The sequence below is a fragment of the Limanda limanda genome, chromosome 4, assembly GCF_963576545.1.
Source record: "Limanda limanda chromosome 4, fLimLim1.1, whole genome shotgun sequence".
Taxonomy (NCBI): domain Eukaryota; kingdom Metazoa; phylum Chordata; class Actinopteri; order Pleuronectiformes; family Pleuronectidae; genus Limanda; species Limanda limanda.
The window spans coordinates 13,550,724-13,569,503 of NC_083639.1; the positions used below are offsets into that span (position 1 = coordinate 13,550,724).

General features: G+C 41.5%; 1 pseudogene; it reads right to left on the reverse strand.

Moving 5' to 3' along the window:
• Positions 1–7,975: 7,975 nt before the first annotated feature.
• Positions 7,976–13,803, reverse strand: LOC132999563 (transmembrane protein 43-like; annotated as a pseudogene).
• Between the last annotated feature and the right edge of the window lie 4,977 nt (positions 13,804–18,780).

Here is an 18,780-nt window from a genome sequence, read left to right on the forward strand (position 1 = left end):
AAACCAGACAACCGTCCTTCCTACCTGCTCAGCATTTTGCTGCCCTGGGACCTGATCCAACCTCCTGTCTCTCTGGAAAGGATCCCCCATCATTTTCTTTCAGAACTTCAAGAGGATTTTTTAGAAATACACAATATTGTTTACATATGATACATAATGCAGAAGTTGTTTCCACAACTGCAGGTATATGAGTTTATGTATGTCTTCTTGTAATATTTTCTTAATGTCCAACACGTACGTTAGATTGTTTAATTTATGTAAAGTGTATTTTATTTTATTTATTTAATTGTATTTATGTTAATTATATTCTTTATTTATAGTGATTATTAATCTATATATATTCTATGAGTGGTGCTCTCTTTGCCTTGGACTCCCTTGGGAAGGAGATGAGCTTGTTTGTTTCCACAACTGCAGGCATATGTTGGCGGTCAGTATTGAGGAAAAAGTCTCAAACAATTGTAAAGACACTGGATTTGAAGTGTGTTTTAAGGAAAAAAACATTCACAACGCAGAAGTAAAGACACTACACGTAGGTGCGTGTGTTGAATATTGTGAAATTAACAGTCATTTCAGTAAAACTCTGGAGTATTAGCAGTATTTACATGTTTAAGATCCATACAACAAACCGTTTTTTAAATTTCCTCTGGGAAGCTTCATAAAGTTGAATTTGACACAAAAAAAAAATCTTTGCTGGACTTCGATGTTGATGAAATTCATTTTCATACTCGGATATAACCAGATCCACAGATAGGTGGTTTCAAACGTCATTGTTGTACGAATTTTTTTTATTTCATGGTTATATCTGACATTATTACTGAAACATGTTCTGCTGCCCTTCTCGTCCACATGTGAGTTTATTGGTGGAAAATGTGTGTGTGTGTGCGTGTATTGTCTCCAATTCAACTACCCACATCAATATGTCCCATTATATTTAAATAATAAAATAAACAGATGAAGTGATACATGACCATCGACTGCTTCTGTATATCTACATGAAAAGGACATTTTCCTAAAATTAGATCCTGACATTGTTCAACATTATCTGATAAATAAGATGTATAAAATAAAAAATCAGGTACTATTTATTCTCATACATATACCCTTTTAACCATATGTTAGCTTGATAAGTATTCAGTATCTATTAGATTTTTAAAAAACATGGAAACAACTGGCTGAACCAATGGGCTCTGAAGTGCCTCAGTCTTGAAAGCCACTCTTTAGCATAGGTGATGAGTTCCCCGATAATGTGTTGGTTTCAGACTGCCCCTCAATGAAAACGACTGACATAGCCAGTGCCGCTGCTGGCCATTTTGGTGCCCTAAGCATAACTCCTTTATGATGTTATGGGGGTTTCAGAGGAAGTGGGTTCTGTGATGAGTGAAGTGGCAAAGTGAGCGGAATCAACGGGTGGGCTGTCCCGAGCGCATTACCTGCTCTCGTGTCCTTTGTCGGCTGAGGCCGGACCTATGATACAACCAAACGCTCGGTTACATAATTATTATAACTATGATGATCTTTCCGTTGCCTATTTTTTGGTGCCCCCTCAGGACTTGGTGCCCTACGCACAGCGCGTAGTTCGCGTTATGGGAGCGGCGGCGCTGGACATAGCCAGCGATGTCCTCTCCGTTGGTTGTTGCTTGTACGGCGGCTCAGGGACATTGATTCTTTCAGGGTTCATACACATTTTGACCAATGGATTTCCATGACTTTTAAATAACTTTAAACCAAATTTCCATGACCAAAGATTTTGTGAAATCTTGGTGTATACATGAAAAAGGGACACAATTTAATATTTAAGCTGACAATGAGAACTCCAAAGCATACAGTTTACCTTAGATGACACAAATTAATGCAACAACAGTTGGATTGAGGTCTTTGTCTTTTGTAACCCATGGCATGTACTTTTCCATTTGTAGCCAAGCATGGTTATGTCTACACTTCCCGCCTGCTTCCCCACCAAACTTTTCAATTAGTATGAGCATATGCCTGCTTATATTTTGAGCGTATTTCTTTTAAAAGCATATGAATTATTTAAAACTCAGCGTATAGAACAACATGAAAATATGACTATAACCAAGTTAACAAAGTTACATGACTTTTCCAGGCCTGGAAATAAACATTTTACAATTCCATGACTTTTCCAGGATTTTCATGACCGTAGGAACCCTGAATTTCCCTTTTCCGAGATCTGGATCCCGGTGATCAATTTTTCTTCTGCTCTGACTGGTTCAGAGCAAAGCACGTAACAGACACTCAATGCACATATCCTTAAAAACAGGCCGTACATCAACAAACTTGAGGACAAGTTGTTCTTTACTGAAAGGGACCACATCCCCTGTACCAAGACAACTGCACAGACAATGCTTGTCCACTAGGCCAGTGGTTCCCAAACTGTGTGCCGCGGCACACTGGTGTGCCGTGAGGCAAGTCCAAGTGTGCCGTGGGATTTTGTGACAACCATAGCCTACTGCAATATAGTATACAACTATACAAAAATAATTTTTTTAATTTACTATATACTACTTTGAATGCACTCATTCCATAATACAGAGGCAAACTCTTTATCTAAAAACTATTTAAAAAATCCTCAAAGAGGATCCCACATTTCGCTGTTCGCGCAGTGGCGCAGGTGAACACAACATTTAAACATAAACAAGAGGGAAAATGGAGCGCTTTCTCGTGCGGAGCAAACCACCAACCACCAGTGCAGAGACTGCCGAGTCCGACAACCCACCGAAAGAAAAGAGGAAAAAAACTGTCAGCCGACAGTATCATGAAAGTTACCTGTCTTATGGCTTCAGTTGGACCGGGGATGTCAACATTCCTCAGCCGGAGTGCGTCCTCTGTCGGGAGAAGTTAGCTAATGCTAATATGGTTCCAAGCAAGCTGAAGAGGCACTTGGAAACCAAACATCCCTTCCACGCTGAGAGAAACCTGGCCTATTTCAAAAGAGCGCAGGATCTGAACCAGAGGCAGCAAGACCGTTTGTTGGATTCCGTGAAAGTGTCTGAAAAGGCAATGGAGGCTAGTTACATGCTAGCGGAGCTTATTGCAAAGCAAAAGAAGCCTCACACAATACAAGACACTCATCCTCCCTGCTTGCAAAATAATTGCAGGTGTCATGCTGGGTCCAGATGCCGCAAATGAGCTATCCAAGGTGCCGGCATCTGATAACACAATCAAAAGAAGAATAGATGACATGTCAGAAGACATTGAACAACATTTAACAGAGAAACTGCAGGCGAGCGGCAGATTTTCTCTTCAAATAGATGAATCGACAGATATAAGTGGGGCTGCCCACCTCCTGGCAAACGTCAGGTATGTTGACGGTGACTCTATTAAAGAGACTTTTTTCTTCTGTAAAGAAATGGCAAGCCATACAACGGGAGAAGAAATATTCAAGGTAATTGATAACTACTTAAAAGAAAACAATCTGTGCTGGAGTATGTGCGTCAGTCTGTGCACGGATGGTGCGGCGTGCATGACGGGGAGAGTGAGAGGCTTTATTGCAAAGGTAAACGCACAAAATCCACAGATAGTGACCAACCACTGCATTTTGCACCGAGAGGCATTAGTTGCCAAAACCATGCCCCCGGAGTTGACTGAGGTGCTGAATCAGGCTGTGCAGATGGTGAATTACATCAAATCAAGGCCCCTGAAATCTCGCCTTTTCTCCCAGCTGTGCGCTGAGATGGGAGCCGACCACCAAAGCCTGATCCTCCACACAGAGGTACGATGGTTGTCTCGGGGGAAAGTCTTATCCCGTTTTTACGAGCTCCGGGAAGAACTTTTGGAATTTTCACGTGAACACGCTGTCCCTCATAAGGACAGGCTCGCGGATGAGAGCTGGTGCGCCAGGCTGGCTTACCTTGCAGACATATTTGGGCATCTCAACGAGTTAAACGCCAAGCTTCAGGGCAGGAATGAAAACATTTTATCATCCACAGACAAGATTCGGGGCTTTATGGGCAAACTGACCCTGTGGCGCGAGGCTTTGGAACAGGGCTCCATGAACATGTTCCCGCTGGCATCAGCTGCGCCACAGGCAGCCAGTGAGCGCGCTATATATGCCGAACACCTTCAGACCTTAAAAGAGAGGTTTGAGCGCTATTTTCCACGTGTGGCGGACATCGAGGACAATGACTGGATCCGAGACCCATTCAACCAGGAGTCCGAGTCCTCAACCGAGAAGCTCACTATGAAGGAGAGAGAGGAGAGCGCAGAGCTCCGTGCGGACCGCACGCTGAAACTGAAATTTAGTGAGCTCACACTCGATCAGTTTTGGTTGGTTTGTGCATCAGAATATCCAACCATCTCCCACCACGCTATCGACCAACTTCTTCATTTCCCCACCAGCTACCTGTGTGAGTTGGCGTTCTCCACTCTTGTTCACATGAAGAACAAGACCAGGTCACGGCTCTCTTTTGAGCAGGACTTGCGAGTGGCCCTCTCCTCCGTGCCACCAAGGATTAAAAAAATCTGTGCGCCCCGACAGGCACATGTGTCCCACTGATTTGTTAGTAGGCAGAATATTTACAAAAAAAGCCTGATTCTAAATGTTACAGTTATAATTTGTGGGTCAGATTCAGGACCATGCAGCTTTCTCATGGACAGTTCTCTACTGAATTTCTGTTTCCTTTGCCTCACCTGTCTGGTTGAAATGGGTGTGTTTGATTAAGCCCAATTTGATAAAGTTTAAATATTTTTGTGAAGTATTTTGTTAATAAATATTTCATGAGTAGAATAGTTGTCTTGGTCACATCTTATTTGGCATTAGTAAATAATTATAAACTTAACAGATAAACAGATGATATTAGTGATAACACGTGTTATAAGGCTATTTTGCACAATAGGTGTGCCTTGAAATTTTTATTTGTCCTTTGGTGTGCCTTGGGCACAAAAAGTTTGGGAACCACTGCACTAGGCAACCACTTTAAACTTCAAGGCCCCACAACCCTTTTAAAGGAGGGGGTTAGGAGTTCAGCGTTTTACATACTTCACAGAATTGTTTAGCATTGGCAAAAAATGTCAGCCTTTCAAAGCCACAATTGGATATTTTAAACATGGGCTTGGCCTTTGTCCCAACGATTGATGTACACAAAGATCAGAAAAGACAACTGGAAACAGACATTCAAAAGTATCATAGGAAGATAAAGTTGGCGGCAAATTTTCAAGGATCACAACATAAAGAGCTTCTTCCATTCTTGGCCCCTTTGGTTTGGACACCACCACCTGACAAAGTACCACCACAAGTACATTTTTTTATTCAAAAAGATAATGACACCCTCAAAACACATTTTAAAAGTCACAAGGAAAAGAGTAATTAACTAAGTCATAATAAAAACACTGTTATTAAACCCGCTGATAAGGGGAGTGTTGTTGTAATATTAGGAAGACATCAATATGTTATGGAGGCCCATGGGCAATGAGAGAATACTACATATTACAAAAAGCTTAACGAACCCATATATTTAAAAACCATACCTGTCGTTCACACCATTTTAAATGATTTACACCAGAATAAGTATATAAATAGACAAAAACAATATTTAAAAGGGAAGAGCCAACCGAGGGCTAGGATATTTTATATGCTTCCAAAAATTCAAAAGGATCCAGAAAAATGGACTGTACCACTAGAAGTGCCTCCATGCAGGCCAATTGTATCTGACTTTGGAAGTGAAACGTACCAAACAGCAGAATTTATCGGTTATTATCTCAATTCATTGTCAATAAAACACCCATCATATATTAAAGATACATATCTTTTTACAGACATTGTAAAAAACCTACAAATCCCTCCACATTCATTAGTCTTCACCATGGATATAGACAGCTTATATACCAATATTGATAAAACAAAAAACAAAAAATTCCATAGCCACAGGGGCACTCAAAACAGGTCAATCTGAGGAGGGATGTTTTAGACAGCGTAAAAAGGGTGCTGTTTTGAATGATCCTTGTGGTATTTTGACCAAAATATGTTACAGACATTTCATTAAGACCCCAAGGAACCATATCAACTTGTGGTAAAATGGGCATATGTCCCGTTTAAAATAAACTCAACAATTTTGTGACTATTTCATGACTCCTGAACAACACGGGGCATTTAATTAGAATGAAGATAATATTCAGCACCCAGGAGACCCAATTCGTAGAGTGTACAGTGGGTTCAGAATCCTGGCCGCGGACTAGGGCCTAACATCATGATGGAAAAGAATACATGGATGTAGACAACTAAAATAAACACTAAGGAAATATTTAACTTGTAATTTGATATGTGAGTTAAAACAATCATAGTTTAGCTATACGAAATTCGCTTAAAATCACAAGTCACAGTTCAGTTATAAAAAAAAGACAATTCGTAGACGTCACGAAGTAGTAATAACAACATGATTTATTACAAAAACAATACATGGATGTAGACAACTCACATTAATAAGATGTAATTTGATATGTGAGTTAAAACAATCACAGTTTATCGATTTTAAATTCGTTTAAATTCACAAATTTATTTTAAATAGAATATAAATAAATACATCACTGAAGTCCATAAAATATAATATATTTATAGATACACGGTATCATAATGATAATATATATAAATAAGTTTGTTTTTTATTCACAGTTATAGAATTAAAGGATATCAGTGGAATAGACAAACGGGAGGAGTCTGTGAGAGGCAGCCTATAAATAGAAGAGCGCTCAGTCTCCTCACTCACTCTTGCTCTGAAAGTTGTAGTATGGGGTATTCATTGAAATTTAAAGAGGTCCAGTTAGAGAAATTGTCTTTAAACTCCAACACAGGGTTGGACCACTTGGCGCTTATCTGAGGAATCAGCTGGTCATGGAATGCTCAGACTTGAATGGCTGAGTAGTATCACGTGGGATGGCTTAACTCACAAATAGAAATGCCCCGTCAGGTTTTAAATCATAACCTTCTGTATTGGCTGTAGGTCCGGGTCCATACGGGACGGCTTCTGGGTGTGGACCGCGGATTGCTAGTGACCCCTGTTGTAGTGGAAGGACCTCATAGCTCAGATTGAAATATTTTGCTTTTGCACGTGCTTAATAAGACCTGAAGAAGACCCAAGAGTGTTGAAACGTCAGGAGGCACGTAACACATTGACACCGTCACATGTTTTCAGTTTTTGATTATATTTTCAGTTTTTTTCTTTGAGAAATTCAGTGTCTAAAATAAACAGCATACTTGGGAGCAAAAATGCTCTTTGTTCAAGAGAGAAAGATAGAAATCAATAAAAGACATTTTTGGGGGAGAGAAATACTGGGACCAGAGCCAGCCCTCCCGTAGCCACTGCCACCAATGGTTGGTTCAAAAGCCAACTTGCTGGTAATAATACAAAGAACCGGAGTTACCCAGGGCAAAAATTATCAGCCCCACGGACACCATCTCTAGGAGCTCTCCAGGTACCCAGTCCACTGCAGTATCCGGTAGATTTGGATGGTCAACAACCCAACAGTGATGAACATTGTGCAGAATCCTGCAGCCCTCATAAGTCATTATTTTGTTGTTCTGGTGCTCTTTCTCAAAAATTTCCTAAAAACAACAAAAGAACTGCATCAAGACAACGTAGAAAACCAGACACTTAAAGAACATGTAAAACATTTCACAGAACGACAGCAGTGAAGTAGGGCGATACAGTCCACAATGACCTCTGCAGAGAGATCCTCCAGGAACAGGATCTCCAGAGTGTCTCCTGACTTGGTTTGCAAAGGCATCAGCTGCTCTCCTTCCCTCCCCCCCGTAAACACCAGCTAAATGCAGACATCTAATTTCAGGCCGACACTGTCCTAAGTCCAAATTGTGTAAAAACAGAAGAACAGAATACAATTCATTGTCTAAAATATATACAGAATAAATAGTAGCAAAAATGCTCTTTGTTCATTAAAGAAAGAAAGAAAGAAATCACAGCGGAGACATACAATACAGGGCATCATCTGCCCCACAGACACCATCTCAGTTCTGCAGGTACCCAGTCCACTGTAGTGCCCGGTATATTTGGAAGGTCATATACCCAACAGAGATGAAGATTGTGCAGAATCCTAGAGCCCTGACACACCAAGTCAATGTTCTGTTTTTCTGGTGCTCTTTCTCAAAAATTTCCTAAAAACAACAAAAGAACTGCATCAAGACAACTAAAAAACCAGACACATATAGAACATGTAAAATTTTTCCCAGAACAACAGCAGTGAAGAAGGGAGATAAAGTACACAATGACCTCTGCAGAGAGATCCTCCAGGTAGAGGATCTCCAGAGTGTCTCCTGACTTGGTTTGCAAAGGCATCAGCTGCTCCCCTCTCTGCATGGCCACGATGCTGACCTGTTTTGAGCCATTAAGTGTCCAGATATTTTGGTCCAGACATTCTCCAGTCTTTGCCTTTCACATGTGAAGAAAAAAGCATGAGATTGACCGGTTCAGTTGGTAAAAAAGCCAACCTGCTCCGATGTTAATTAGACACAAAGAGTAGGAGACACCTCCATCTCCCACTTTCTCCCAGTGTGAATTGTCTTAGCCTGGCTCCTCTGTTGTGCAACGGCTGTTGACGTGCCAAGGCCTGGAGCAAATTATCATGTAATAACTGACCACATGTGTGGACTTCTGCTCGCAGGTCCAGGACGTTCTGAATTTCATTCTTACTGGGGCTTGGACCTTCCTCCCAGTTTTCTCTAAGTTGGTCCAGTATGCGCCGTTGGAAATAGAGTCCACAGTGATCTCTGCAGAGAGGTCCTTCAGGTACAGGATCTCCAGAGTGTCTCCTGCCTTGGTTTGGAAAGGCACCAGATGCTCCCCTCTCTGCTTGGCCACGATGCTGACCTGAGGAATTAAATATGCAATTGTTGAGTGTTTAAAAATACCAACACATACATATTATACGAGTCAGCAAACAGGTGAATTCCTGCAGAAACTTCTTAAAGACCATTATTTACTGACATGTCAAATATTACTTTTAACCAGGCCATCCGCATCACTCACAGTTTGAGCCTGGCTCAGCGTAGACCTCTCACCACTCAGTCCATCGTACAAAAATCAGACACACCATCTCATGAATAGGACCAAACAAATAATAACTCATTAAATGTGACAGTAAGGAACACATAATGACAGAAGAGGCCAGCACTGTATGCATCAAGTAGAGGTTCCCCTCATGATACTCACCTCCGGCCTGCGCGGGTTTGACCGTAATAGATGTAATCTCTGTAAATGGTGAGATTTTTTGCCAGGGTGAGGTGGGAATAATCCCTCAAACTCAGGGTCTGGGAGCTATTGATCTGCTCCACCAGGCCTGAGGATGAATGAGTTAGACGAACGTAACAGCTGAATAATGTCAGTGTTTACATCAGGTTGTTTAGATAGTGGAGATACCTTAAGACAGGACAAAAGGCCCGACTCGAACCTCAGGAGCCACTTCTAGCGAACTCTCAAAGGTCATGGCACTGAAGTAAAGATGAAGTTAAAGATGAGAGAAATTATTTTGGATTCCACAGAAGACAACAAAATAATTTTATGAAAAGATCCGGACCAATAAATCAGCTGGTCGATATTATTGGCCAATATCAGCCTTTACATACATATTGGTATCTGTGTGTGTTGCAGATATGAAAACGTTAAACAATTGAGAAAAGATCTGTACTACCTTTACATTATGTTATGTGAAGAAATTATGTACATTCTATCAACTCAAACTCTATTTATTTGATTGAAGTCTTTTTCTTTTTATTCATGGTTATTCATTACGTTTATGGTTAAACAGTAACAAATCAAGCCTCAATTTTATTTCTTTGTAAATTTAGTTTCAACATCTAAAAAACCCAAATTATTTTCCAGTGCATTGTCAGACAAAATATGTGTTGGAAATAATTTTTCTCTATAATGTTGGTACTGTTACCGTGGGTTCTGGTGACCAACCTCTCGGGCGAAAAGGCAACTATTTATTAAACTTGATTTCCACTCCATTACTGAAGACAAAGGAATTACAAAATGTACACAAACAGAAAATAAGGGCAGTGTTATTCGCAAAGACAAAAAGTAAAACATTAAAAAAAACTCAATGAAGATGTAAGTGGTCTCTGTATGGGTTTGCCCGTCCTCTTGGAAATCCCTGAAATCAATCGCCTCTTCAGTCAGAGAATATTTTGTGTTGGAGCAAACAATCTTTCACCGACCTCACCCAGAGTGTTGACACGCAGACAACAGACTCACCTGCTCTCCTGGTTCTCCACCCACTGAAACATCTCCACCTGACTTCGCAGCTTCACTGCCTGCACAATCACTTGGTAGATTGGGTCTTGAAGGGGCTACACAAACACAAGTTCATGGTGTAATTTTACTGGAGGTAAAATTTTTGCATCACTTGAGCGTCCATTACAAATGAAACTTACTTCTGCAGCTCAAGGCTAGAGTACGGCCCCAGTGACTCAACCTGAGACAGACCTTCATCCAGAGAGGACGCTGTTTGCTTGGGCTTTTTAATATGAAACAGCCCAACAGCCTTCTTGTTTTAAGTACTTATCAACATTAATCTAGGCCATACCACCGGTTTGCCAAGCGTTGAGAAGCCTCCGACACTGGATAGGTGTGATGTTGGCAGGGAGATCCTCCTCTTTGATTAACTGCAGGTCAGATTTGGATTCCACTCCAATGCTTGCCAACTTGTTGAGGAGGGACTGTAATTTGTCCTCTGTTAGGCTGAGTAATACCACCAACACAGCTTGCATGATGTCCTCCCCCAGTACCTACACGTCAGTATTATATCTAGGAGGGAGTGGTTAAATATAATCACTGATGTGCCATTCAACTTGTACACCATTAATGGACAGATCTTCTTGCTTAACACACATGTAGTTTGAGTCCTGGACTACCTCTGTTAGACTGTGAATACCCAAATCAGCAGGTTCCACAGCCAACTGCCTCCCCACAATAAAGTAGACAAGATGAATGCCAAATGTCTTTGTTCAAAAGATGACTGAGCTACAAAAAAGGGAAATTGCAGTCACTGACTGTTCAATTTAGGCACAATCCCATGTCACCCAGCTAGCGTTAGCATGCTAGCTTTAGCGCGATGTTACTGAGCTTAACTGCTCCTCTCATAGCAAAGCATCCTGGCAGGATATCACATAATCCTTCAGAGTCCCCAGAGAAAGTTCTGTCAAAAGTGATCTTGTAGCTGGAGGGTCTGTTTGCATCCCCACATGTTTATAAATGATTAATACCTGCTGTATAAAGTCAATACAAAGACACAACAGCCTATGTTAGAAAACAAACCTTGTATGTGCTGTACTAACACATCTGTGGATGGGATTATTGTTATTCTAACAAGCACATTGGGCAAGAAAAACTTAGACTCAAACATTTTCATAAAAACAAGATTCTGATGATAGTCCAGTATCAGTAAAAAAAAAAGGTTTAATTTTCATTTTCCTGAGTCACATACAGTTTATTGCAGAGTAATCCACAATATTTTGGCAGAGAATCAAACAAGACCAGCACGTGCTGACATCCATAGTCAATTTTCACTATAACTTAAACAGTATATCAATATATCAAATATCTAAAACAGAAATTTAGTGTCTTAAATATATATATATATTAGTATATTAGAACAGTCATACAGAGTTACGTACTAAAAACTGACATTCAGAAAAAAGCAATAGAAAACAGGAGTCAGAAGTCTTGTGGTTTGAAGTGGACAAAGTGCTCTGTTTAATTGGGCTTATATCAAACTATAAAATAAAATTGCAGTTCACCACTTTGGTGCTGACAAAGATCAGACAGTGACATTCATCACTTCTCCAAATGAAAAATATTAACACAATGTACATTAAGTCATTAGTTTTTTATCTGCAGAACAATTCCCTGACATTGCACAAAGTATTCTACAATAGAGATAAAGGATAACATATTGCATAAGAACTTATGAAAATATGTAAATGAAGATGTGGGGCCTGGAAAGGTAAGGCAATCCTATTTATATTTATATGGGCAATTTAACATATTATTCCTGTTTTAAATATTAAAAGACATATAGCAACATGCAATAAGTCAAAATATAGTGCTAACTTAAATGTAACTATAACAAACCAACACATTACAACTACTGATCTGCCCAAGGCAAACTGAACATGCACAAATAAAGATACACTAATCATGAAAGAGCAGAACAGTTTTCAGTTGACAAAGATGTGACAGAGATCAAAGTGAGATGGGAAAATTGTGTGGGGAAAAATGTAAAAAAAAGAAACTAAATTCTCTCTGGGATTGTTCTCTAACATAGGAAAGTTGCAGTCTGGGATAGTTGTAATTTATTTTGTACAGTGCCCAGGCCACCACTATGGCAGCAAACCATGTCTAAATCCAGAAAAACACAAATCATCACTTTTCAAACTCAAACAAGGCAAAATATAAATATAAGACCCCACCCAGTAAAATTCCAGATAAATGTGTTTTCTGTCTGATCAAATCAGCAAATCATACACACAGGATTAGGTAACATCAATTTGCATATAATTAGAGGTTAGCATTTTGAAATGAAAACCTGGATATCACTGAATGAAAAGAAAAAAAAAAACAGATAGAATGCCATAATCAAATAACTGAATCCCTGGGTAGATACCAGCTAAATGCAGACATCTCATTTCAGGCCGACACTGTCCTAACTGACCAAGTGTGTGGAGTTTTGATCGCAGGTCCAGGACATTCTGAATTTCATTCTTACTGGGGCTTGGACCTTCCTCCCAGTTTTCTTTTACTTGAGGTAAAATTGTGTGCATCACTTGAGTGCTAGAATGCTAATAAATCTCACAAATAGTCAATTTCTTAAACTATCCTCCTGTAACTGCTGGAGACCAGTTAACAGCATCACAACAAAGAAAAAACTCCCACTCAACTGAGATGGGGGAACATATAAGGTGGCTGGTCAAGCCACTCAAAACCAAAGAGGGGGGTAGACTTAGACATACCAACATTGAAAACAAACTACAGCCACAACATCAACAAGGGAAATTAATTAAATACAAATATCAAACAATAATCAGGGATTTAACAACTACAAATCAAGATAAGGAAATTATGTCCTTCCCCATGATAACACAAGACATGGTGCAGTCCAATTAGGACTCAAAGCCATTTCAGGTGGTCTGCTGCAGCTGGGCCTCCTTTTGCTGAATGGCCAGATGACTCCCGCAACAACCCCAAGGAACTGGTAACTCGTAATTAAACGTAATTAATTATCATAGAAAGAGAATATGTAATAAATAAAAGTATGTTGTATGAAATCAAAATGTGTCCAGTTATTTAATAAATTAAGTGGGTGCGTTTGCAAAAAGAAACAACTAAGCAAATTAGGAATTAAGAGGGGTTTACAGCTTGTGTGGTTGCTGGTGCGGCCATTACATACTCACCCTCTTCAGAAATCTCGCTGTGACAACGAGAAAGGTAGTCTGCCGTCATATCATATCATATTGCCCGGGATGTGATGGACTGTGAAGCGGAAGGGTTGCATGGCCAGGTACCATCGTGTGATGCGGCTGTTGGTGTCCTTCATCCTCTGCAACCACTGGAGAGCCTTGTGATCAGTCTGCAGAGTGAACTCCCTCCCCAGGAGATAGTACATGAACGAGTCAATAGCCCACTTCATCGCCAGGGCTTCTTTCTCTACTGTAGAGTAACGTACCTCCCTTGGGAACAGCTTACGGCTGATGAAAGCGACGGGGTGCTGGTCTTCTGGTAGTCCTTGCAGAAGGACAGCTCCAAGGCCCCTCTCTGAAGTATCTTGTCTAAGCGCCATTTTCCTGTGCAGCTTACTGCGTAGGATTAGAGGACCATGCATGACCATTTGCTGGACACCGCAGTTTCCTGACCTGTGACCTCTGAATAAACCTGCTTAATTTTAACTTGAGAACGACGACTCCTGCCTTTTCCCTTTCCTGATTTCCACCCACAACAGTATCCCCTTGTTCGTAAGAAGAAAACACTCTAACTTGTGGAATTCTTGAAAGCAACTGTTGGTCTTGTTGAGGGAAAGGTGAACATTGCACTTTGAATATCTGAACACAGTCTGGCCCTTGCAGTTTGGGAGTTTGCAGCGTTGCTGCCCATTTTCAACCACTGGCCAGTGACCCACAGCATCTGAACGGACTTCCAGTGTTGGAAAAGCCTTAGCTGGACCTCGATGTTTCTTTTTGAATTCCCTTTCAACATCAGATGAGGGCAGCCCCCTCTTCTTGCCTTGCATGCAGAGTGCCTGTGCTGCTGATGTTCTAAAAGCAAGCAAATCCCTCTGCTTCTTTTTCGGAACATCCAGCGAGCTGGCAACGATCACCCCTCTATTGTCAAACCATTTGACTGCTCTTATTTCTACACTGTCGACAACAATCTTTTTCTCTTCAAATGTCCCTCTTCCCTTCTTCTTCATATCGGTGTCTGTGCTGAAACTGCACCCTCGCAGGCGACTTTGCTGCACAGTCCCAAGGGCTGGTATCCCCTTGTTCACAAGAGCAGCAAACAAATCCAAGGAAGAAAACCAGTTGTCAAAATACAATAGGTGATTGACGGCACTATAAACAACTTGTGCAGGCTTCAGGACAATGTATCCACTTGCACCAATGTCAGGTTCTCCACGGACAGGATACATCTTCCCTGTATATATGTCAAACAAATGCACCAGGCCTTTTGTATCACAAAGCACAAAGATTTTGTATCCCCATTTGTGTGGCTTCTTAGGTATATATTGTAGACTAGCTCTACCTTCGAAAGGTACCATTTGTTCATCAATAGACAACATTCGATCTTGAGGGAGACCCTGACATTTTTGGAAAAGTGAATCAATAATTGGCCTCAGTTTGTATAGCTTATCCTCATTGTTGGCTCCCATGTTGCTGTTGTCATTGAAATGAAAGAATCTTTTAATTTCTTTCCATCTGTCTTGGGACATCAAATCAGCCACCTGCGCTACTCGACATTCACTGGACCAGTACATTTCTTGACCTTGGTATGTGTACAACACTCATATACAAAAGTGCCAATAAACTGCTCAAATTCATTTTGATCCAATGTGAGGGCATTATTTGGATATTTTTGAGTGCAATACAGACTACTTTGTCGACGGCCCTGTTGCTGGCCCCTCTTTGTCCCGGCCCAGTGTGTACACCTGTACGGTGTGCATCCTCGATCCCACGTTGACCTGCTGGGTCCTAAGCCACCGCACGTAGCTGCAGACGGGAAAAGGAACAAAGTATCGTGTCAACACACGTCAGCTTGCATCCTCAACTGCACCTGCGGCTAAAATACTTACGTTTGACACTGTGCTTGTGGCCTCGTACAGAACTCGGAGCAACATGTGGGCCTGCGCTCCGAACCCCACCTGCGTCAGGTCCATGCCCCTCACCAACACAAAGCCCTCGTGCATTGTGGATGGCGAGAGGCGACTGGGAGGTGTCCCCGGCTTCCCTCTCCTGCATGTGACACACCAGGATCCCAGAGGCGTAGCACACATCGTTGCTGAGGTGCCACTCGAAGGTTTGACCCCGGTACTGGCCAAACTGGAGCTGGCTCTCACTGAGCACCAGCTGCCAGCATTCGGGGTCTCCTCAGGCCTGGAGGATGTGGGCCTTGGCCTCCTCCCTTACCGCCTCTGGTCCCTTCATTGCGTATGCCGCAGTGGCCCTACGGTTACATTGGGCCACCACAACTGCAGAAGCTGAGGCCTTGATGGTGAGAGAGATGCTGGAAGGCATGAGCCTGAAAATTGGACGGAAATCCATTCTGCAAAGACATTAAGCAGACAACCAGCAACGTCAGACGTGTCAGATTGTTGTGTTGTGATTGACAGACAGATCCATCTATTGATATTGATCCCCAGCAACATTTTTGCAGGCACAAAAAACTGTAGCAGCACACAAAACAGTCAAACACAAAAGCATATGAGTAAAACCAGTCCATGGAGATAATACAGATATTTACAGTAGAAGGTGATTGAAAGATCAATGGCTGGAAGCAAGAACTTGGTTACAAGCTATGCAGCCTGGAAAATTGCTCTACAGTAGATGCAAGTGATGATGATTCTTCCCGGGAAAGGAATGCCTTTCCCGGGGAAGAATGTGACCACAGACCGCTGACATCAGTGCCGGTGTAACAGGCCATAGTATACCCCCAGGACGGACTATACCCGGGATTAAAGGGGCCTAGGCTAGATTATACCCTGGGCAGTGTTGGGGAGTAACGGAATACATGTACCGGCGATACGTATTTAGAATACAAATTATGAGTAACTGTATTCCGTTACAGTTACAAATTAAATAGATGGTATTCGGAATACAGTTACATTGTTGAAATCAGTGGATTACATGACGGTTCTTCTCTGTTTCACGAGTTTATTCACTCTGCCCCAGGCGGCGTGAAGAAGCCTCACCGCTACCGGCTCGGGACCATTACAGGCCCGGGACCGAGGCTCTGAGAGAGTTCCGTCGCTACCAGAAATCTACGGAGCTGCTGATCCGCAAGCTGCCCTTCCAGTGCCTGGTGAGAGAAGACCGATTTGCGCTTCCAGAGCTCCGCTGTCATGGATCTGCAGGCCAGCGATGCTTTTATACTACCGTTGACCCAGTAGTATAAAAGCATATGGTCACTTGTTGCTCCAACATTAACTGCAACAGCGTCCCAACATGTGCCCTTTTAGATTTCTTTATACAACATGTGCCGAGGATCATACAGCTCTCTATACTTCTCCACTTATTTTTAATTTAATGTCATCCATCTTCAAGAACTTCTCCGCTTTTTGCTCCGTTCAATGTCGGGTGTCGAGGGTAAATTACGTATTCTCCACTCAAGCCTATGGGGCCCGCCCCCCCCCCTTCTCTTTTTATCTTTATGACTGCTTGTGTGTCTGTAGTGGATGGGCAGAGGGGGGCATTTAATAATGTGATTGGTAAAATTAAAACTCTAGGGCAACAGAAGGGAATACAAACTATGGGATGCATACTTTATCATTTATATCATAAAATATGTCATCAATATCGTTTAAAATCATTGTTCAGTGTGTTTCCTGGAGCGGTACGCTCGCGTCAACCCCAAAAAAAATAGACTTGACGCCAAAACGATCGCTGCACGGCGCGAGGCAGCCTTGGCGCAGCGCGGTGGGAGTGGATGGGAGCTGGACATCCAGCTGGCCCGCCGCATCTTGCCGGGAGAGAGTTTAAACTGCTGCTGCTCCACTGACTATAACAACGCCGCAATCCTCCACTTAAAAAATGCAATACAATGTGGAAGTATTCCAAGTATTCAGAATACGTTACTCAGATTAGTTAATGTAATGGAATACGTTACAGATTACATTTTTGAATACGTTTTGAAAGTATCCTTCCCAACACTGACCCTGGGTATATTATGGCCTAGGCCAATTTATACCCCTCAGGCCAGATTATAGCGCCATGATATCAGTACTGTTGAATGATATACACAAGAATTACTTAATTTTTCACATTTTATTGGGGGTTCAGCTTTGTCAGGTAAATTAAGGGAGAAAACTAACTAACTTAAATCTTAAAACTCTAAAACATAGACTTTTGTTACTTCAACCAGAAAAACTACATCAAAACATCCACAAAGATCAAAACACGTCTCAGTAGTGTTACACATTAAAATAAAAGCACATACCCAAAACGTAACGCATTTGTAACATAATATAATAAAAGTCATAACGTCCTTAAACTTCAACTTCTAAGACTAGTAAGTCCTCGCTCCAATATAAATGTTCAGAGTTAAACACTGATAACATCAAAATGATCATGCTTGTTTTCAAGATAAAGTGTATGTTCTGTTGATGACTGCAGATTGAAGCTAGCGGAATAGGTCAACCAATCCATGGAGTCAGCGACTTTTGTGAGGATGACAATGTCATTTTTATCTTTCTTAGTTTAAGTCTAGTTCTCATTGATGGAAACTTAGAATATTTTTGTCTAGTTTTAGTCGACGAAAACTCATTAATTTTTGTCTAGTTTAAGTCACATTTAATAGTCCATCTTATAGCCACATTTAACTCCTTTCCTTCCCTTCTCAGGCCCAGGGACCCCCTGTGCTGTGTCTACAACTGCATAATAGTCTGGCTTGCAGTAGTTCAATTGTGGATAAAATTAGTCTCTGATATATATACAGATCTCCTAGTATATGCCTACAGCTGAATAAGAGAATATCAAGCCTAGATTTTGAAGATTCAAATGCTTTGATAGCACAATACTATGCCTACCTGACCTTAGAGCTAAATCAACCACATATCCATCATGTATAGTTTTGCCTTGGACAGTTTATCCCCTGGGGTATACTCTCGCCTTGAGGGGTATAGTATGGCCTAGGCTGTTTTACAACCCGGGGTATAGTTTGGCCTAGGCCAGTTTATCCCCCGGGTATACTCTGGCCCGAGCCAAAGTATACCCGGGTTTAATTTGGGCGTAGGTTAATTTGGCCTGTTACACCGGCTCAATGTACATTTCCGCCGGGGAAAGGGGTGCTTTTCCCTATATGTTACAGATACGGTTAAAGGCTTTATTGTGCCCATAACACTTCACAACCAAGATGGGCTTCGAATATTAAGTCTCTGCTCTCGGCTGAAGCACAGGAAGGTGTGAGCCTAGTCTTGCAGACTGGCCTTCAGGGACTCACATATTGTTGTTTTACACACCTGGAGGCCAAAATAAAGTTGTCCTAGTTTATTCTAACTGGGTTAGAAAACCCCAAATTACCTCCTCATTTGGTCTCTAAGAAGTAGAAT